This window comes from Crocuta crocuta, unplaced genomic scaffold (genome assembly GCF_008692635.1).
Source record: "Crocuta crocuta isolate KB4526 unplaced genomic scaffold, BGI_CrCroc_1.0 scaffold112, whole genome shotgun sequence".
Classification (NCBI taxonomy): domain Eukaryota; kingdom Metazoa; phylum Chordata; class Mammalia; order Carnivora; family Hyaenidae; genus Crocuta; species Crocuta crocuta.
Window position 1 is genome coordinate 3,186,696 of NW_027528818.1, and position 23,437 is coordinate 3,210,132.

Sequence of the window (23,437 nt, forward strand, 5' to 3'; positions counted from 1 at the left end):
AGCATTGTCATAACTGCGAGTGCATTGGCGCTTTAGCTAAACAGCAATTGTAAGAATTTGAGAGCCACAGTGACTGGCTTCGGTACACTGGCCGCCACTAGCATTCTGGGTTTCCGGTTGGTTCCCATCTCCTTTGGACCACCAGTAGAAGTAAGGCTTCTCAGAATCTTTGCAGATGGGAGGGATCCTATGCCCATCTCTAGCTAATGAGCAGTGAGAGGAAGTATTATGTGTTAATTCCAGGCTGAGGATATGAAACCCCTCTGATGATCTTCTAGTCTTTCCTCAGCTGCCAGGAAATAGAGGGAGACTTGCTCCTGATGAAGAAGTTTCAAGAAGCTGTGGCCTCCTTTAGTTAGCCCAGGCTCCTAACTCCTCAGAGCAAATTCTCCATCACCTCTCATACAGCCATTGCATATTTATGAGAAGGAGGAAATGGACCTTTCTTATGTTAATTCGTTGAGACTTCCAGGTAAATTTGGTAAGAGCAGCACAACCTGAATACTTACTCTGAATCGGATACTTTCTTCACCTTTAGGTATACTAGTAATTGTTTCTAAAAGAAGCCCTGTTTTCTCCTTAACTTTCAGCTCTCATCTTCTTTCTTTATTTTCTGCTGCCAAATTCAAAATGTCGTCAGTGTCTTATTTGGGCCAGGATGATTCACTTTGGAAGATAGTGTAAGGAAGGTTGGGGACAGGATAAATAAATGCTATGAACCTAGAGGACAGAGAAGGGTCAGTCCACAATGAACAGAACAGGCAACAAGTGACCTGACTATACAGCTGGTCTTTAAATTTGTAAGTCAAGTTTGTGAAGGAGATGGAGGAATGGTGCCATGATTAGAGCCTGTAGGCTCTTCCAGAAGTTTGAGGTGAGACACATAGGGTGTAGAATTCAAAATGAAGACTGGGAATAATACTTTAAGATTGTAAACGGCATTTATGGGGGTGCCTGGGTGGCTCAGTCAATTAAGTGTCCAACTCTTGATTTCGGCTCAGGTCATGATTTCATGGTTCTTGAGTTCAAGCCCTGCATTGGGCTTTGTGCCAACAGCATGGAGCCTGTTTGGAAATCTCTCTCTCCCTCTCTCTCTGTCCCTCCCCTTCTTGTGTGTGTGCATGCTCTCTCTCTCTATCTCTCTAAGTAAATAAATTAATATTGAAAAGGGAAATTATGGTTGTCTTGGTTGATGCTAGAATGTGGGTCAAGAGCCTGTTAAGGAAGTTGAATCCTGGAGGTAGAGGTCACACCAGCCTGGAGCAATCGTACTTCAAATACAGAGGTTAGAGAGGCATTGACTTTGTTGCTGCACTGCTTGTTCAGCATTCCTCGAGGCCCCTAGAAGGGGAAGTAGGGGACTGAGCCCACAGATGAACTAGAAACTCTGCAGGAACAGACATTGGAGATCAGTGGAATGGAGAACACTACCATTTCTGATAGTCCTACTCTAGGGGCCACAAATCTATATTGTCTGTTATATGGAATGTAAGTTATCTCAATTCTATTTATCCTTCATCACAGATATTCCCTATCACTACCTCGATAATGTATTCTATTCGTCAGATGCCTGTAATGACTCTCCACATTTTTGGGGTTTACATTTACCCACTTACAGCAGGTTTTGTCTACTGTAGACATTAAGAAGGCCCCTGGGGTGGCTGTCTGCAGTCATAAGTGTATAGCCAGATCCTACCACTGACAGCTGCCTGTGTGACTACCAGCAGGTCATGTGACTCCTCTGGCTCAGTCACTTCCTCTGTGGAAGCCATGGGTCTGCGTGTTGTGGGAAGTGGGGGAGGGTGGACCAGATGAACTTGAAAGCCTTTGCGTCTCTTCAGTTCTCTGTGGTGAGTCTGACTTTCACAGAAGTTGCTTTTCTGGGAACCAACAGAGCTTTACACACTCTTCCTCTTTGCCTCTTGTCTATGTCGATCTTAACATCTGAACCTAAATTCAGCTGCATCCTTTCTTGCTTTTCTTCTCTCCACAACTCTTTCCCTCGATTTTCTGTCAGCAGCCCTACCCTACAAACTGCTAGTCTTCCCCCAGCTGTGAGAAATGTCCCCCCTTGCACGAGCAACCTCTCCAGACAGCCTCTTTGAAAGTTTCTCTCGGGCTGAGCAACTATGTGAAAACCAGACTCTGGGGTGATATTGGAGGCTGGCTGCCAGCCCCCAGCGGTAATAGCAGGGCAGCTTTGTGTGGTATTGGTTTTGATGCATCAGAAAAAGAGAAGAAAGAGAGCCTCTCAGCCCTCTGTCTTCTCTCCTCCTGCCTGTATATATGGGGAGATAGTGCAGGTTTCCCAGGTATCAGCTCAGATGATCAAAACTGCAATCGATACTTTCCCCTGCAATTTGTGCACCTCTTTAGGCCTTTATCCTTCTTGCTATAACTGCTAAGCTCGTCTTTCTGACTCCAAGTGGAAATAAAACTGTCTTAGGTGATATAAAACATTTTTCCCAGATAACACATCAGCAGGAAATCTCCACATGCATATCCTGCTCTCCTGCCAAAGTTAACTTATCCCAGACTGAGTTAATGGTCTTTCTCTCCATGACCCGGGATACCTCTCCTCCCCAGGTGAGCCCAATTCAGTCAGTGCTACCTGCTTTCTTCCCAGTCTGCAAGTCTTGTCCTCTTCTTTAGTTCTTCTTTCCTCTTTATCCTTTATACCTCATCAGACATTAAGTTCTTTTACCTTTTTCCCAAATTGTCTCTGATATTTGTTCTTTCCCTGTTTCCATAATCATACCTTTAATCCACATCTTCATTTAAAAAAACATAACTGTTTTTCTTCAGTTATATGCAAACTGAACTCCTATAGGGAGTCAGGGGCCCCGGCAATTCCTGCCTTAGTGACCGTGTATGTGGTGGTGTCCCCAGTCAGTTGGTATCAGGGGAAACAGATCCTGCCTGGCCCAGGAAAGCCTCTTGGTCTTGCTGATATAGAAGGAGGAGACTCACATGGGCCATGGTCAGGAGCTGCACCTTTGACACCGCATGGCTTAATGGACAGAGCCATCCTCTGGCTGGTTCAAGTCCTGGGTTCTGATTGCAGCCATGGCCATTGGCTTGCAGGGCAGTAAAGCTCTGAGCTGCAGTTTCCTAACCCCAACTAGGAGGTTTAGATTCATCCCATCTCTAAAATCATGGCTGCGTGTCTCCACAGATTGCCGATAGCTAAGAACTCTCCTGCCTCACTGAATAGGAAAAAAATGGATATGCACTTTCTGCCAGTGGGTGGAAACAGGAATGCTTAAAAAAAACTTTTTTTCCAACCAGCCTCAGGGCCCTCATTCTATTAAGTTGGCTCTGGAGACTATATAAATCAACCGTAAAATACCCATTTACAACTCTTTTGTGCCTAGTAAATACATGAGATAGACTGCGTTGTGATTCAGTCTTACATATTCTCCCTCCTTGACATCACTTAGGTCTGCCCTCCTCTCAACACGGCAGCTGCTATCTTTACAAATGTGCTTATGGCTCTCACCTGGGCTGCTGAACTAGCTTTCTAAGCATGCTATCTTGGCCATATTTTCTCAGCCTCCATTTTGTCCTTCACAGTGTGCTGGAATGACCTGTCAAAGTCCTGTGGGGGCACCTGGGTGGCTTAGTCTGTTAAGCATCAGACTTGAGCTCAGTTCATGATCTCATCGTGGGTTCAAGCCCCATGTCGGGCTCTGTGCTGACAGCTCAGAGCCTGGAGCCTGCTTTGGATTCTGTGTCTCCCTCTCTCTCTACCCCTTCCCAGTTCATGCTCTGTCCCTTTCTGTCTCTCAGATATAAATGAACATTAAAAAGAATAAAAATAGAAGTCCTGTGGCTGCAGTCTGATGGCTTGACGAGTTTCTGCAGGCTCCACTTCCTACCCTCTCTCCCAGATATCTTTTGGCTTCATATGGTTGGTAGCCATTATACAGCCTAATATTTGGATTCTTCATGGATTTTGCCTTGAATCCTCCCCGTTGGGTATGTTGAATTCTCCTCAGCTACATGAGGTGCTGCCTGCAGGATAGTGTTTCAGACCCTTAATACCCCCACAAGGCCTTAGGACCCTAGCATGGATGCAGTTAATATTGGGAGGGTGCATAGAAATTCTTAGACAAAGAGTTGGGGTAAAGCTTCCAGGCAGAGGGACCAGCATCTGCTGAGGCTCAGTAGGAGAGAACATAGTATGCTTAAAGCATCATTTTGCAGATTTCTTCTGATTATGATATTTGGTTACAAATAGGTTTTCCATCATGTTGCAGTACACATATAATGGGAAGGGGATCTAACAAATAATACTCTGATGGGTTTCTCTTCTCCCATTTCATTAAAATAAAATGCTGATCTTGACGAACGAAATTATTTTCACACGTCACTAAAATCCACTAGAGAATTTGAAGATCCCAAAGCAGTGCTTTAAGGTCCAGACTGGGTGGAGCTCAGGGTGTGAGGGGTAGTTTGATGTAGGCTAAAACTGTAAAGAAAAGCAAAACAAATCCCTCAGTGCCTTGTGTGCTGATTAAGCTTGTCTCTCATTAAGCTAAAAGCCACTGAAAGACACCAAAGGGGGCACTTGGGGAGTGTGACATGAGCAGCTTTGGACAATATACTTGCTGCAGACTGATTTGTAGGGGTCAAGAGTGGATATGGAAGTCAGTTAGAGGCGTTTTTTGTTTGTTTGTTTGTTTTTTTAACTTTTCCAAGTAAGAAATGATGGTGATTAGAATAGAAGGTGATAAAAGAGACGGGGAAGTGGACACCCTGAAGCTATTGAAAGCTTAGGATTTGTAGGATTTACTGATAATAGATCTGGAGTATAAGGAAACAGAAAAGGTCAAAGATGACTCTGGGTTTCCAGCCAGTGGAATCAGGCTGTTGGTCTATCCATTCATTGCGAAAGGAGGCCTTGAAGAAAATCAGGTGGAAGGTACACCCTGGTGTGGTCTTCTCCAGCAGCAGACCCCAAGATGGGCTTAAAGGCAAGTGGCTTGAGAGTGGATTCCAGGGAATGCTCATGGGGAAGTGCACAAGTAAGACACAGAAGGGAAGGTAGGTCATAAAAGGTATATTCCTGAGGAATTTACTATGGAGTATAAGAGCCCATGCCTGTTGGGGAACTCTAGAAGCCAGGACAGAACCTGTGCCCCAGAGGTACTCACCTGAAGAGAAAAGGAGTTAAGGTATTTATGCCCTGGCCCTTCTCCTGGCAGAGATTAGCTTACTCATGGACATCAATTCTCTAGCACTTCTACTTGCCATGTAGGGTGGGGTAAGCAGAGTGGACTCCAACCACCAGGTAGAACACTCAGACAAGAAATGCAAATGCTGGAAGTTGGAAGCTGGCAGTAGGCAAATAATAAAGCCAGGAGGCTATGCATAGGGCATAGACAGCAGCCTCTGCTACAAGGTGTTAGGTGGAGAGGGAAGATGGACTTAGTTGTATATTTAATGCATTGACTTACCTTTCAGACATACAAATAAAGACATCATCTTGGATATATGATTCTAGACTTCAGAAGAGAGTGGAAACCTAGAGTCATCTAAGGAGAGGTGATAATCCAAGAGGTGGTCAATATTGTCTATTGGAAGAAACTACAGAGTGGGCACATAGGAGAGATTCTGCTCAGCCCTGAGGAATTCCAGTGATTACTGGCCAGATAAGGGAGAAGGACAGTGGAAAAAAAAAAACTTGCCAAGAATTCTAGGAAAATAGGACACAAACCAGGAGATCCATGCTCTGAAGACCAGGGGAAGATAATACTCAGAGAAAGAAGGAGGGTCTGCAGCATTTGGGGTTGCTTAGAGGTCCAAAAATGTCCATTACATCTTGAATCATGGAGATTGTTGGTCTCCACAGCAATATCCAATTCAGGGGAGCAGTGGAGATTGAAGAATGGAGGGAGCATAGGGCTGATGTGTATGAACTGTAGAGCAGGACTATGCTCAAACAGCTGTCTTGCTAATTATTAGCTGTGTGACCTTGAGCAAGTAATTTGACCTCTCTGAGCCTTTGTTTCCTCACCTCTAAAATAGAGATAACAATTATTCCTACCTCATAGAGTTACTGTGACATTAAGAATTAAATGCTAAAATGCTTAAAAGTGTGCCTAGTAGATGATAAACATTAAACAAATAGTAGCAATTGTTAGTTTTATTCTTTATATTCTGCTTCTTTATTTGAGATTCAACATTGCTCTTTCTTGTAATTCTCTCTAGTCCTTGGTATTAGACCTTTCAATCAGATCGCTAGGTTTTGGTATTATGTGAGGCCTACCAAAAACTCAAAAGCCTCTGCTCACCAGTCTACTGAAGGAATTCAGCTTCTCTGACACTGTATTCTGATAGCTTGTCCAGGGTTCCAGGAAGTACCTTCTTTTCTCTCCCCAAGAGACTTTAAGTTTCAAGGAATTCTATTTATGATGAGGTTAATTTATTTAATATGTCAGGCTCCTCTATTGTTTGTTATTTCATGAGGTGATTTAGCTCACTGCTCTAGGGTGGACCCCAGACCAGCAGCATCAGCATCCTCTGGGGGCTGGTAGGAATGCAGAATCTCAGGCTCTATCCCAGACTTGCTAATCAGACTCTGCACTTTAACAAAATCCCTGGTTGGTGCAAATGCACATCAAAATGTGAGCAGCATGCTCCTAAGAGCCCACATAGCCTTGCATGATGCCACAAACACTCCATCTCAATTAGGTTCCTCACCTAAATTGTAGAAGGGTGATTTCAGAGAACTTTTCGCAACTTTCCTGTGACTTTGTGGTAGAAACCCCATGATTTCTTGGTTGATGCTTAGTCAATTGCTACTCTCTGAAATAGGCACCCTACAGTTTGGCTGTCATATGCTGCTGGTTGAGAACCAGGGCAGGGATTTAAACAAGGGACTCAAACTGTCTATTGCCAGCAGAGTTCAAATGAACCTGAACAGGACTTAAAATAAAACTTCAACATCAGCGAGGGTATCCCTTTCCTCAAAAGTAGATAAAGTGGGCTCAAATCACTATTCTGCACCCTAGGAAAGTCCCGCGCCCTCTTGCCATTAAACTTTTCGGTGTTTGCCATGTGTAATGGACATTCTCTTGGCCATATGTTACTGAAGCTCCTTCTTCAACTGAGCTTAGGTTGCAGATCGGTGTACCAATCATTGCAGGCAACCATTCCATTCTGTGTCAACACAGATATGGAGCTTAAGTTGCCTCATTTTCCAGAAAAACAAATAATTAGAAACACTTACACAAGACCTTTGTGCATAGGACAAATTATAACAGGTTTGGGAGTTGGGGGGTACTTACTGCACTTAAGTACAAACAATGTAGTGGCAGAATATTAGCCAACCTTTGCCATAAAATGGGGCTTGGACATTTTTACAGTGGAGTCCAGCTTCCTGACTTGTCTTTCCATCCTTGCTTCCCTCCTCCCTATTACTTCTGTGCAATCTCAGAAAGCAAATCATAAAATCAAAGAGCTCCATGATTTTTTTTTCCATTTTGTAAGGTGCTATAATTTAGCATTTAGGCACCCTTTGTAGCCCAAACTGTGCTGAAGCTTTAAAAAGACTACTTGCCATGCCATGTAACTGAAAATGGTGTAAACTCCCTCAGAAACACACAGGCTGAGCATGTTGGATGGGGGCTTATCCAAGGAAATTGCCTGGGAGGTTATAAAGGAACAGATGTCCATTTGTGGGAAGAATAGCCTCCCCTTTCCTTTGTCTTTCCTGTTTTGTATCATTCCTTGCTTGATTAGAACACCTACTAGTTTGTGGTGGCACTTTCTAACTGGTGCAAAATGCCTAATATGTGTGAAGCACACTACTCATGATTTATATACACGCACTCTTTCATACTCATAACACCATTGTCAAGATTAAGTATTATTGTCATTTTATACTTGAGACTGGGATTATGGAATTTAACTATTTTAGCCATAGTGACACAGTCAGGGAAGTACCCATGTAATTTATTTAGATCTCTGTTTCTCCAACTAGACTGTGGACTTTTGTGAAAGCAGGAACCACTTTGTCTTAATATGTGGTTTTGAAGTGTTTGCCCCTCTAGTAAATTGTAGGACCTCAATAATTGTTTGGATTGAATGGATGCTTCAAAGAACAAAGGATGAGAGGAAAACCTAGTTTCTTTGCAATGAAATAAACTCATATAAATGAAAGGTTTTTGGGGTTTTTTTTTAATGCTAGAAATGAGAGATCATGAGGTAGGTGAGATAAAATCTTGGAAATAACTTCTAGGTACATCCTCTTATCCTGGAGAAGTTTAACTTTCCTACCTCAAAGGGATTGAAATAAAGAATGAGGTATGGCTACCCTCTTGAGCCACTCCTCTCCCAAGATTACTAACATCCTGGTTTGCTCACTTTGAGTTCACAGACCTTAATTACATACCACACAGCATGAATCATCCTGTCTGTTCCTACAGAGAATACTAATTTGTCTTTCAGACTATGCAGCAAAGCAAACCTTCCTCCTGCCACTCCAGAAAAGAGTGAGAGGGAAAGCACAGCAGATTCTGCTTTGTCCACCACCTGGGAAGCAGTTTCCTCTCTGATATGGTAATAGGCTGACCTATAACCACCCCTTGCAGTGCAAGGCTCTAATACTGGATCATTTTAATCAGAGGCAATGGCCTTGCCATTGTATCACCCTGGACAAGTCATTGACCCCCTAGGCGCCTCAGTCACCTCATTTTAGACAAAGGGGCAAGTCTTTTAAAAAAATAAGAATTAGCCATCTTGTTAGAGCAAGCTCAAATATCGCTGGCTTTTCAAATGCTGTTTCCTCTTCTATTATTACACTGGGTTGTTGCCTTGTCTATTTATTGACATGGAAACCAAATGAGAAGGTAACACCTCACCCACCTGGAATTTAATTGTCCTGAAATCTCAGGGCTCTGGCAAGGCCAGGAAGACCTGCTACCAGGAAGTCAACAAATAAGACTTCTGAACCACCACAGGCCCCATGCCTTATACCAATGTCTATTGTCACTGCTTACGTCCATTAGGTCATTCACTCACATCTCTGTGACACCCATGTCTAACCATCCAAAGCATGGCTTCTTTCCTAAGTCAGTTTTGAATTTGGACTGGTTGAGGGGCTGTAAAAAGAAGCAGGCATTCTCTCTCATCCATTGTGTTTACTCTCAAATACAGTCATTCTAGAATGAGGTTAGAAGAAGGCACAGACATCTTTGTCATTTGAATTCATCTAGATTACCTCTCATAGCTTGCTCCTTCCTTACTTCATTCTTGACATTTTTGGTTCCTGCACCCTTTCTCCACTTTGCTCTGGAACTTCAACTCCAATGTTTGGTTAGACACCTTGATTAAGATCCACATTAATTTCCTCTCCAAAATTTAGATCACTCCCCTAAATTTTACCTGGGTACTCTCCAGAGCTTAACTTGCAGCTTCCGATGACCGTGAACACTGATGTCAAGACAGGAGTGATATGATTTAATTAAAGAGACATAAACCTTCCGATGACCGTGGGCTCTCTATCCCCTCACCATGCCACAGCTGCATCACTCATCGTCAGAGTGCACAGTTACAAGGTGGGGGAAGTTGTGTCCCTAGCAACAGTGATGAGAGTGAGCATGGGGCATAACAAGGAGGAGAGAGAAGAACTATAAAACAACAGGTAAAGGAACAAATGAAAACACAGACTGTGGTACAGAATGTGGGGTGATTAAAGGACTCCATATAAGAAGTTGGGAGGGGTGCCTGGGTGGCTCAGTCGGTTGGGCGTTTGACTTCGGCTCAGGTCATGATCTCACAGCTCATGGGTACAAGCCCTGCGTGTCAGACTCTGTGTTGACAGCTAGCTCAGAGCCTGGGGACTGTTTCAGATTCTGTGTCTCCCTCTTTCTCTGACCCTCCCCTTCTCATGCTGTCTCTCTCTGTCTCTCAGAATAAATAAAACATTAAAAAAAAAAGAAGTTGGGAGACCTGGGGAAGGTCACTGTTTATGTCTCTTTAATTAAATCATATCACTGCTGTCTTGACATCACTGTCCTTATCTGTAATTGAGAAAGCTAAACAAACTCTCAAGTCCTTAATTCTGACATGTTGTCATTCTAAGGGCAACAGAAAACATACATTTCTGAGGGCCTCACAGAAATGATTTTATTATAGCACAGTATGATAATTAATATTCACAATGATGACTCTGGGTCATCAAGGAAAATTACATTATGCCCAGTGTACTTTTAAGGAAAGCCTCATAAAGTTTAATGTATTTTAGAATGATTTTCTGTCAGAATGTTAAGTGAAGAAATGTATATACTGTATTTGCTATGTACTTGCTATAACTCCTCTGTTATACTGGAAATGTGTCATCTAGAATGACCAAATTTTCAGGATTCTATAGAGTGAAGCTTTAGTCTATGTATAAAGCTTTGATCAAATTAACTTCATCATACTAAAGTATTTACCAATACCACAAAGTGTTTCCAAATTAAATAATTGAGATGGATTCTTATAGAAGAAATTCGTTTGTGCCCTCATTAGTATGCATTTTAAGTTTTAATATGTTAACCTCACATCATGTTGTTTTTCCTCTGTAAGATAGGACCATCTGAGTTAGCTTCTTCTACTAATTCATATATTGATCTTATCACTTATATTTCAGGAAGTAGACTTTTCCTTTGATGACTTCCTTGGTTCTGTTGGGACATTTGTATTCTTTGAAATGCTTTGGCTATTATTCCATTACTGACAGAAAAGCTTAAAATGCTCAGCTTACTCCTTACAATTTCTTACTCATTTGCCATCACACCCTTGACTCCCTTGGTGTTCACTCATGCTGGAAGTACTGCTCTGTAGTGATTGGTACTTGGCAACTTGGTTCTTCCACCACTTGAGCATTCCGAGGACATATCTTCCTAGCCCTTGGAAAGCCTGAAAGATCTGTTACTTTCAAAAGCTGTTCCTGTGAGCTTCTCTCCAAGTTTACCATTGGCCAGAGTCTGAGCCTGTTTTCCACCATCAAATGCAAGCCATGTTAATAGCAATCCTTACTTTATATCTCTCCAGGAACACTGAAGGATTTTTAGCTTTTTTTTTTCTCAGACTTTAAGTATTTAGCCCGTCAAATAAAACAGTACTGATAAAATCATGAAGTTGGGCTTTTGTTACCTGAATATTGCAAAACCAATGACTTCTTCCCGTAATACTTTAGTCTCAAAAAAAGAACATCACATTCTAAATTGGTCCCCAAGTTTGTTCTCCACACATCAGGAAACATGATACGGTAGAGAGTGAAAAGTCATTATTGCAGTGTAAATAATCAGTTGGCATTTTCCTTTCAGGAAAGGCACAATCAGTCTTTCTCTGCAAGCCAGCGCTTGAGCTTTACTTAGCACACTGTGTCTCTTCAGCCAAGTTACTTAACCTTCATGGTCTTTAGTTTTCCTGAGATATAAAACAGGGTATAAACTCAATGACCTCTGTTGGCCCATTTGGCTCTTTCGCTGTCTGATTTGCTAGCAATTCACAAGATGAAGGTCACTTTCCTTTTGCCAAGTGTTGCTAATTGGGTTGCAGAAAATTAGTGCAGAGTGTTGGAGCCACTCAAAAGCAGTTTAAATGTTACCCAGGCAATTCTGCAAGGATTCAGGGGTTCAGAAGCTGAAGTGTCTCTTAATACATTTGGGGGATCTCCAGAACTTGGTTTAGAGGATTAGAGTATAGTTACTATTTTGTTATAAGGTTATTATCAAAAATGGTCTGGCTAGCATTTTCAAAAATTTCTGAGACTGGAGAAATAACTATTTGCACACAAATTATTGATTTCAGGGTAAGCTCTCTGAATTGGCAAAAAATAACTGCTCAGCTTTTGGAGCTTATTTACTGTACTGATTACTTTGGTTAAAAAAGTACAAAAAGTACACAAAAGTGATGGAATCAGGAAGAGGAGAATTAAGAACATATGTACTGCTATACAACGAGCAATATACACAGTCAAAAGCATGATTTTGAAGAATCTTAAAAGAAACAAAAATGCTTAAAATATTAAGTTAACCAAAATAACCTAGACAAAAGAATTAATAATAGGGTTTTAATTTTGAAAAGGAGCATAAAATATTAATAGTGTTTGTAACTGCATGGTAATAATTATAGGTGCATTCTATATTCTATCTATAGTGGGTTAATATTATTCACAAAGTCTGTATAACTTTAAAAAAAATTATTTAATTTTTTTTATTTATTTCTGAGAGAGAGAGAGAGAGACAGTGTGAGCAGGGGAGGGTCAGAGAGAGAGGGAGACACAGAATCTGAAGATGGGCCCCAGGCTCTGAGCTAGCTGTCAGCACAGAGCCCTACGTGGGGCTCGAACCCACGAACCGTGAGATCATGACCTGAGCTGCTGACTGAGCCACCCAGATGCTCCTGTATAACTTTTGTAAGATGGGCAATTCAGTGTGTTGAAAATTCAGCATCCCTTTGGAATGTTTCTTCTATGTCCTTAAAGGTGTATTTTGACCAACTTGCATTGAATGGTGTGGCAATTTTTTAATTAACCACGAATATAAAACTTTAAAACATTGTGTGAGGGTCCCCATACTTCTAATTAACAATAATAGCTTGCAAATATATTACTGAATAACTTTTAAGCACTTCCACTTTAACTAACCAGTTTGACTTTTTGAACATCTCTTGGCAATGTGACATTACAATTCCCCTAACTCCTAAGTGGTATATTATCTGACATTTATCACTGTGTCACCTCAGCTTCCTTGGTTTCTCAGTTTGGCACATATACTCAGGTCAAAAGGGCTCCCCTGGTGGTATTTTGTTCTATCAAATAAACATTCCTAGATAAAATGAAACAAACAAATTTTGAAAGATGAATGTCTCTGTTATTTTTCCTGAAATTCACATCCCAAACAATTTGAACTACAGACCGTTTTGCGTATGTGTATTCGATCTAATATCTCTTGTTCTTTGCACAGACAAGATTAAATACTGTATGAATATGAATGTAATTGAAAGTAAAGGAGGTTTTCTGAAAACTAAAGAATGGATAAGTAGCTGTTCACACAGGAGCTTGCCTTTTCAGTCAGCACAGGGGTCCTACACTGGACTTCTAGTGTCTTTGCTTTGTTTCTCTTTGGTTACCATAGAGATTGGGTAGGAGTTCCATATCTGGATCCTTCCCTGTGACTTAGTACTTAGTGACCTTAAGTGAGTTGCTCAGTTACCCTTTTTGTGTTACAACTACCTTCTTTTTACAATGGGGTATTAGTATTTCCTACCTCTTAGGGTTGATGAGAGCATTTCACAAGTTCCCACTACAAAGTGCGCAGGATAGTGTTTGGCTCAAAGTTAAGTGCTTAGCACATATTAGCTATTATCATTATCATTATTATTATCATTAAGTATAAAACTTCTGTCACTACATCAAATATTTACCTCATTATGCCCTGAATTAATATAGATGCCGTTTCCTTGATATGTTGTATTCTAATTTTGCCTCCCCATAATACCTTGGACATTAATACCAGTATATTTGCATAAACCAATTATTTGGGGTTTTTTCCTACACACCATAATCAGAGTCCCTGAGATGAAAAATATAGACTTATATAAATGATGTATGTTACTGAAAAACTACAACTCCCAGAATGTAACCATAAAATCCATTTGATTTTGTTTTCCAATGTCTTTGTAAAATATATTCAGTAGAGGTTTTTGTTCTATTACTGGAAGGAAAACTACAACAAGTTCATTACTATTGGATAATAGGAAGTTCTAAGGTCGCTTTATATACAAAATGTGCTCCCGATGCAGAAAATAGGCTGTCTACTCCAATGTATTAGTCAATACTCAATCTACATTTGGTCCCCTTCTCCAGCTGAGGCACAGTTTTAGTGGGTCACTTGCTTGTGCATCAAGTCGGATCCACCTTCTCTATCTTCACACAGGCTTCTCTCTCCTTCCTTTCCCATCTGAGGCTGTTACTTTCAACTATATGAGTCATTATAGGGTGGGTGGAAGCCGTATAAAGGCATGAAGATCTATCTTGAGTGATAACGTCATAATCTACTTTGCTCTTTCCTACCCTATCAGGGTTTAAAAGATTTTTTCCCCTCATAGATGCCTCCATAGGTTCTTTGGAATATCCCCTCTGATGGCAATTTCTGCCGGGACTTCAGAAAAAGATTCCTTCCATCCATCTAGCTTCAGCAATCCACTCTGCTTGTGGTTCTGTGGTGGGCCCCTCCATGTGGCCTCTTTCCGTTATATTTCCACCAGCTATTTGTCCTCCTCGAGAAGTCAAACACCTCTAGACCAGCTCACATTCCATGTGTTGCCACATCTAATCCACCGAAAACACTACAAATTGGTTCTGATGAACTTTGAAAGCCAGGTTGGTTCCAACACATTAGTAACACTCGAGTTATGCTGCCAGAGCAGTTAGTCATTCCATCTCTCCCTTTGTAGACTTTATAGGCAGAAGCCAGACGTCAGTACTCTGCACTCCCACACATACCCACACAACCACGTACACACACCCTGCGGTGGTCACACAATACATCCTCTGAATAGGCTCCTTGAAAAGTTCTTCACTAGGTTTTAGTTACGGAGTACAATTTTCTCCAAAGAAAACTTCCACACAGACTTTTTTTCACAACAATCCACTTCTTGTTTTAGACTTGAACACAGAGTGGGGGCTGCAGTAACCGTGCTGCAGCCTCCTCAGGCTTTTTCTCAGGTTCTTCCTCATGGACACTTTCACCCTTGCTTTGATGCCTATTATCTTTAGCATCTTGGCATCTCATTTGCAACATCATATTTAAAATCCATTTTTATGGGACTCTACTCCTGAAATCATTATTGCACTGTATGCTAGCTAACTTGGATATAAATTAAAAAGTAAATAAATAAAATCCCTCTTTATGAGACAGGCAGGATTTTTTCATGTAGTTTAAAAATATTTCAGGGGCGCCTAGGTGGCTCAGCCAGTTAAACATCTGACTTCGGCTCAGGTCACATCTCATGGTTTGTGGGTTCGAGCTCCACATTGGGCTCTGTGCTGACAGCTCAGAGCCTGGAGCCTGCTTTGGATTCTGTGTCTCCCTCTCTCTGCCCCTCCCTCACTCATGCTCTGTTTCTCCCTGTCTCAATAATAAATAAACATTAAAAATTTTTAAAAAATATTTCAGAAATGTGGGGCACCTGGGTGGCTCAGTCGGTTGAGCATCTGACTTCAGTTCAGGTCATAATCTCATGGTTTGTGAGTTTGAGCCCCGCATTGGGCTTTGCAGCTGTCAGCATGGAGCCTGCTTCCCATCCTCTGTTCCCCCCTCTATCCCTTCCCCACTCCTGCTCTCTCTCTCAAAAGTAAATAAACCTTTAAAAAATATTTCAGAAATGTTTCAGTAATTTTATGCAACATATAATCTGTCAATATTCAAAGTTAAAAAATAACTGAGGCCACAAAGAAACTAGTGCAATTTAAACTTTGGGAAATAGTTGCAGATTTAAAGAGGAAAAAGTGCCCTACGATGAAGTGGAACAAACATGACTGAGCATCACTGGGAACTTTTTTTTTTTAATGCTGACTCTATAATTGAATTCTAAGATTAAGGAAAAAAAGAACACTTACATTACAATGAAGTAAAATGACCTTTTAGCTACACAGTTTGAAGTTTCACTAATGGATTTAGCTCCATCAGAAAGAAAAGTTCCATTTCATTTTCTGCCTATCATCCACAAATATAATAGATTATAATGCTAAAGGGGAATTAATCGTGTGACAGTGGAAATGAGTTTCCATAAAATTCATTTACTTGAAAAGAGAAGCACGCATATTTACCAAATTTGCAGTTAGCTAAGAAGTGATCTGGTAGCAGCAGAGTTAAACCATAGAACAAAGTGCACCACTAAACTTAATTGGAAACAGCATTTTTGTAGTGGTTGCAATAGAAAGATCGAATATGTGAACAACAGTAATGTAATGGTTTTTTTTTGTTGTTGGGATTAATACATGTAAATGTTAGAATATTTTAATTTGTAAGGGTAAACAGGATGCACTTTAAATTGTGCACATGCATCAATACTTTGAGAAATGTATCGATCATTCTCATTAATGATCATTAATGTAATTTTTAGACCCAAGAAGTATGCTATTTCCAGAAGATTTTGTTCGCCCAGGATAATGAGAAAGATACTGTTTTGAGCATGTAAATATGGATTTTTCCCCTTTCTCTGAACATCCGCTACTTTTTTTTTTAATAACAATCAAAACAATTGATGCTCGTTTTGAACAAGGAAGATTTATGGTGTTTACACTGTATAAAGATGAATTTATTCAGTGAGTTTTCATTGGTATATGTAACATCTTATTTAGTCGTACTGAGATATGTGTGTTAGAAAAGAAAACAATCTAGTTATTATTGATCTGGCAAAATGGCTTTATTGGTTTGCCGTATTCCTAATTTGAGAGGGAAATGAGCTTCATATGAAATTGATTATTTAAAAAAACAAGTATCAAATTGCTGTGCCCCTGGAAGCCACGATTTGTAACCCAAGAAGGGAAAAGTATTTTATCAATTTTAACTTTTTACTATTCAACTTCATAGTCCTGAATTAAGTCTCATATGACATCTTTTTTTTTTAATGTTTTTTTATTTATTTCTAGGAGAGAGAGAGAGAGAGACAGCGTGAGCAGCGGAGGGTCAGAGAGAGAGGGAGTCACAGACTGAAACAGGCTCCCGTCTCTGAGCTGGCAGTCAGCACAGAGCCTGACACGGGGCTCGAACCCACAAACCGCGAGATCATGACCTAAGCGAAAGTCGGACGCTTAACCGACTAAGCCACCCAGGCGCCCCGCATATGACATCTTAAGCAGTTGCTTCATGGGTATTCATTAATAAAGGCAAGAAAGATTATTTAAAGGTTAGCAGAAATTTAAATTTTGTATCAGAGATGAGATTCAAAACATCTGCTGGTATTTCTTATTAGTTTTCATATCTGAAAAATGAAATGATTTATTTACTTCCTGATAAAGAATGCCATATTTTTCTATAATAAGGAAAACATTTTTTATTTCTCTCTAAGTCAGGGTCTAATCAGGAGATAGAAACCCACACTTTAATTTGGACAGAGAAAGTTTAACATGAAGAGCTAACAACTATAACAGAGGATTGGAATAACTAATAATATAAGAATAGTAGATTTAAAAGACAATTATTTCCTCTGGGGCTGAAATAGAGCTTGTAAAGAGAATTTCCTCCTTCTGGCCTCCAAGCCTGACATCCAGATCTTGTTGGAATGGGGCAGAGCCATGGTCACAGGATGGCAGAAAAGTTGTTCTAGTGTCACACTGACAGCACTTGCTCGAAATGTGTTCTATGGAACTTGTAGGGAAAACGCCTGCCCTGTTTACAGGGAGGTATATCCCCCAGGGCACTCTGCTCTGTCACCACTTGAGAGGTATGTCAGGCGAGCTACTGGTGATTGGTGTTCGCCATCATACCTTCAGGCTCTGGACCTTGGATAAAGTAGCCATTTAGGGAGTTCCTGGGTACTGGAGAAATAACTTGTGCTAGAGAAACAGGACAGTAGAGAAGCCAGTGTATTAGAAGCTGAAGGCTGGGGACACTACATGTTCTACGGGAACATGGTACATGGAAAGCCATGCCTGTTGTAGAAGGTGGGTAGGTGAGAAGCCATTCATGCCTCAGGGGTGAACTGAGCAAGCACACAGGAACCAGAAGGAAGACCCTTTCCCCTATAAAGTCTCTGTAGTGTCCTCTAGTCACAAAGTTAACATCTTCCCTACTGGCAATAGAAAAAAAAAAAATTAAACAGCTCACCTCCATTTTCTCAGAGCAGTTAATTGAAAGATGTATTTTGGAGCTGTGAGCCAATACACTGATAACTGGCACAAATAAAATGGATAGATAAACATGCCTATAGTGGTATGATCCTGAATTAAACCTGCTGTGCTAGTCCCTAAGCGTGTATGCCTTGGGGCAAACCTACTGCCCTAGCTGCAGTCTTATCTGGGCTCCTGCCTACAAACCTCTATTCAATTCGAAGTAAATTGGGGGATTTAACTGGGAGTATTAGCAAACCAGAACCCACATAGATATTTGGGCTACCTAATATCTTTCTTTGGGGAGATGTTTCTTTCCTTTCTCATCAACTTCTTGAGTTTAAATCTGACTTACAGCTGTGTGATTACTCCTCTTACTTTGTTTTCCTTATTTGTAGAATGGCAGTAATATTGGCATCCATCTGCTTGTTTTGCAGGTCTGAGGATCACAGGAGTTAATTAATTCAAGCCAACTATCACCATACTCAGCATTTACCAAATTCTCTATAAATGTTCTCTTTTATATTAATATAAATATTAGTTACTAAATTAGTTATTGTTGCTATTGATCTTGGCCTAAAGAGATGTTGGTCGTAAAAGTCTCTACCAAGAACTCCTTAGAATGTGGGTTATTAACATTTCAAAAACACTATGACTACCCTGTTTTGCTGTCCAATCTATTGGTAAATTTTACTTCTTAATTTAAATAGAATATAGGAAAAGTTGATGAAAGGATAAGGAAAACTATTGGCTTTGTGGCAAGAACACCTGACTTCTGAACTGGACTTCTTCAATTATTAGCTGTGTTATTGATCTTTGTCAAATGATTTTACCTCAGTTTTCTCCTTCAAAAGTGAATGCCCACACATACACAGGCACACACACCCCTTAGAATGCATTAAATTAGATGAGGGATATAAAGTGCTACACATCATTTCTAGAAAAACAAAAATATTCAACACATATTACTTTTATTATAAAGCAAAACATCCTATAGACATATAGGCTGCATCAGGATTCACCTAGTTGGCAGAGCAATATTTCTATGCCTAGGTTTCTGGTGAACTCCAAGACATTTGGGTAAAGTCAGACAAAGTAACACGAGCTCTAATGTGGAAAATAGAGTCTAGAAGCATGATTGCTGAGTTTCTCAAATTGCTGGTTGGATTTTAGTTCAAAATCCAGCTATGGAACAAGTAAGTCATGGGAATAAGAGGCGCAGCATAGAGGACATAGTCAATGATATTATAATAGTGTTGTATAGTGACAGATGGCAGCTACACTTGGAGTGAGCATAGCATAACGTATACAGTTGTTGAGTCACTATGTTGTACACCTTAAACCAATGTAACGTTATGCGTCAACCATACTCAAATAAAACAAACAAAAGCAAAATTTTCATACATGTGATACTGTAGCCACTGAGAGACATTGTTCTTTTCTGTACCAAGTCCCCACACTAAGCAAACTTGAGGCTTCATTGAGTCTGGGTAGCAAAACATGTCCTTCCTTTTCTCACAAATTTAACCTCATTCTTTGGAAATTAAATAGGCTGGGCTTAGTAAATGAAAGAAAAATCTCATAGATTTGTTTTGTTTTGTCTGTTTTTCATTTCTCAGGGTCTCCACTTCCGTCTCTGCCTGAGATATTAAGGACAAAATATGATGTGATCGTATAGTATTATTTTTGTTTGTTTGTTTCTGATCCTAAACCAATAAATTGGTTGTGGAGTTCTTTTTATTCCATCCCACGTGTATTAAAATAATAACTGTAGTTTGTCTGGTAATATCAGTAGTCAGAGGAACTCTGTGAAAAATTATGTATTCCTAAAAGAAAAAAAATGATTTGGAATTAAGTAGGACAGAGAACAAGGAAGCCAAAGTTGAAATGCTGAAAAGAAAATGTGATAAAAATATTTGCAACTCCATAATGATAATAATTGTCATATATTGCCTGGAATATGTGCTAGGTTATATGTTACTTGAATTTTAAAGAATATACCTGGATATGTTCTAGCAAAGGTTGAAATCTACTGTGTGTGCCCAGGTTTACCCAGAATCCTGCTGTCAGCTACTAAATGGATATAGGTGCAAAGGACCAATTCAAAGTCAAGGGCACATTTCTCCTTGCTCTCAAGTGGATAGTCTGAATTTTACAGGGCACAAAATTTAGGGGTGTAAGATGTGACTTTATATTTCTATTCTTGTCTATTTCCACCCCCTGGTCTGCTTTATGGCAGCAAACATTATCGTTGCTAGTTCCAAATAAACTGTATCTTTGTTTTTTAACTCAGTTCAGAATCATTCCCTACTTCCACACTCTAGGGGGCACTTTAGTCCTGGAGGGCTTATGTCATAACGTGGAATAGAGTAGGGGGCAGGAGGACTCCTTCCTCATTTAGCTTTTGACCTATGTACAAAATCATCTGGCTCTAGGTGATAATCTTTATTGTAGCATCTCCTGATTCTTTTTTCTGCCAGGTGAGGACCATGTGGTCAATGTCATTTTCTGTTGCAGTTTCAGTTGTCATGTTCCAAACCCTCTTTTAGATCCATTAGCATTCTCTCTCTTTCTCCCTGTCCCTCCTTATCTCCCTTCCATCCCTCTCTCACCTCTTTCCTCCCTCCTATGATCTACATAATTCATGGTGCACAGAAATACTTAGCTTCTCTCCCATACCATTCTCTGCTGCAGGAAGCTTTTGGGTTGAAGCAACCTCAGACAATCATGTTCCTGATATTCCTCAGGATCTCCTCCACACTATGATGCATGTGCCAGTGTAGTGTGGGTGTCTCAAGGTACCTGTGGTCCCCAAAGACTCCAGATAAGATGCTGGACAGAGATCTCCTCTATTTTCAGTTTCTCTGACATATCTGGAACCAAAGATTAGACAGGGTCAAGGACTTTAAAAAAAAAAACCTCTCTCTTTCTTGCTTTCCCATCTCCCCTTTTTTGTCCCCAGGTCATTAATACCTAAAAACATAAATTAAAGCATTTTATGGCTTATCCTTTGGTTTTGTCAAGGCAACTCCTCCCTGAGGAAAGATAAGTGTCTAAACCAACCTATTAAATGTATTATAATCCCTGTACCCCCCTCGCTCCTAATCATTCTCTTCGATCACAAACTCTAATTTTTCAACACTCCTCAAAAACCTGCCCCCCTAAAACTAACCAAACACTCAGATATAGTAGGAGAGAATCAAATGAGACTAACAGCCCATGATTTAGACAGTACGCATTTACTAATAAATGTAATAATACTACCTTAATGTCAGCGACTGCCTCAAATATTGGCTCATTAAAATTTTGAAGAACTAGCATCTATACCTTTTTCCACGTAAATTGCTTCCCTATTCATACATATTCTATTAAATATTAGAACCAAACTATAGACCAGAATATTAATTGTTAGGTCATCCACCATGACATCTTTTAAAATCCTTGGTAACTCAGTCAATTAATACTTTTTATGTTTTATATAACTTTCAGATAACTTTTATGTTTCACATAAACACATCTATGTTTCATGTGAATAACTTATTATTTATGTTCATACCCAAATCATTGATTAAAATTTTAAACAGTGCTAGGCCAGGTGTTACCTTACTCTAGTTATAGTTAGAATAGACAGAATTAGGTATGGTTGACTGAGACATTTCAGCTCAATCTCACTACTAAAATTCAGCTCACATTTTATCATCTTTTTTGACAAAACATATCCAGACTGACTTTTAAAAATGCTTTCTGAAACCAAGGATAAATGGTATTATCAAGAATTGTTATTAAGAAAGATAACAAAGTGAGAAAAGTACAAACTTTTATTTGTTGTTTATTTTAAAATTATGCTGAACTTCCTGCATAATAGTGGTCCTCAACTGGTGGTGACTCTGCCTCCATCCTCTGGGACAGTGTAAAATCTGAGGGGTTTGGATTGCTACAACTTGGAGTGGGTGTCACTGGCATCTAGTGGGTAGATGCCATTTATGTGGCTAAGTATACCTTAAAAATTTTTTTTAATGTTTACTTATTTTTGAGAGAGACAGAGAACGAGCAGGGGAGGGGCAGAGAGAGAGGGAGACACAGAATCCAGAGCAGGCTCCAGGCTCCGAGCTGTCAGCACAGAGCCTGATGCGGGACCTGATGTGGAGCCTGAACTCATGAACTGTGAGATCATGACCTGAATCCAAGTCTGGTGCTCAGCCAACTAAGCCAGCCAGGCACCCCTGCTAAGCATGCTTTAATACACAGGGCAGCCCTCACAACCAAAACTACCCAGCCCCAAATATCAATAATGCCACTGTTGAGAAAACCTGCTCTACTCATTAGTCTTTAATAATTATACTCATTAGTTTTAAAGAAGTGTTTTCTCCCCAGGTTTGGAGATCTGCACAATTCATGGTTTTAGTCTCTCTTTCTTTCAACTCCATTGACAAGAAACCCTAATGTTAAAATCTCATTATTTCCCAAACGGGGTTCTAATTCAAAAGATACATTTCTCTGAGAAATAAGAATATCCAGATCATTTGCTTTATTGTAGATTTGTATAAAATATTAGTATTTAAAGACCTGAGATATATGGTAGTAAAAAAACACTTTTAAATTTTATTTAACCAAATAACGTTATTTTGATAAAGGATAGTATTTTCCTCAGCGCATCTATTTATTTACTAATCTGTCTCTGAACAATTTTTAGTAACATTATTTTGATTAGTGTTTACTTAGCCTATTTAGTAAGGGCTAGAAGCATATATTCAGGTTAATTAGGTAGGTACTGAAATGAAAAATTGTTTTTGAGTTAGTTATAATAAGGCTAGTTGCTTTAGCAAATAACCCCCTCCCTGAAAACCCTTTGTGTCTTAGCACAGTAAAAGTTTATTACTTGTTCATGTCACTGCTTAATGCAGTAGGCAAGCACGCATGGTGACCACTCTCCTCCGCGTAGTCTTTCAGAGGTACTATCACCTTCAACCTGTAATGCATTTATCTTCAACACCTGGCCTTCAGGGTCATTTTAGAAGGAGAAAGGAATGTGGGGTTTTAGTCTCTCTTTCCTTCAACTAGATACATAAGCGCCTTAGCTCACAGATCTCTTTGTCTTACATCTCTTAGCCAAAACTCGTCATAATGCTAACCTGAGTTAAAGGGGACTAGGAAATGTCACCTTAGTCAGGTACTACTTGCCATCAACAACACTATGCTGTGAAAGAGAATAACAATTCCTGGATAGTCAGCTATTCATTTCTGCTATAATGAAGAAAAGTGTTTGTTGTTACTTTTGACAGAAGTCTGCTTAGGAAGAGAATTATACTTACTTAGAAGAAAAATTGGACAAGTTATTTGAAGCAAAGAATAAGATGTTGGGCACATACTGAAAAACAAACAAAACAAAACAAGAAAACCTTCAAAGTTCTAAAGATTTCCTTGTGTTTTATATAGATTATTTGGATGAATTTGCTTATTCAAGTTTAGGATAGAAGCTAGGACAGTGAATGATTCTGAATGATAGAGAAGAGAGAAAACTGACATGCCAGGAAGATGTTTAGGTATTGTAGGAATAAGGAAACCTGATAAAGACTTAAGGCAGGACAAAGAGGGAAAGTATTA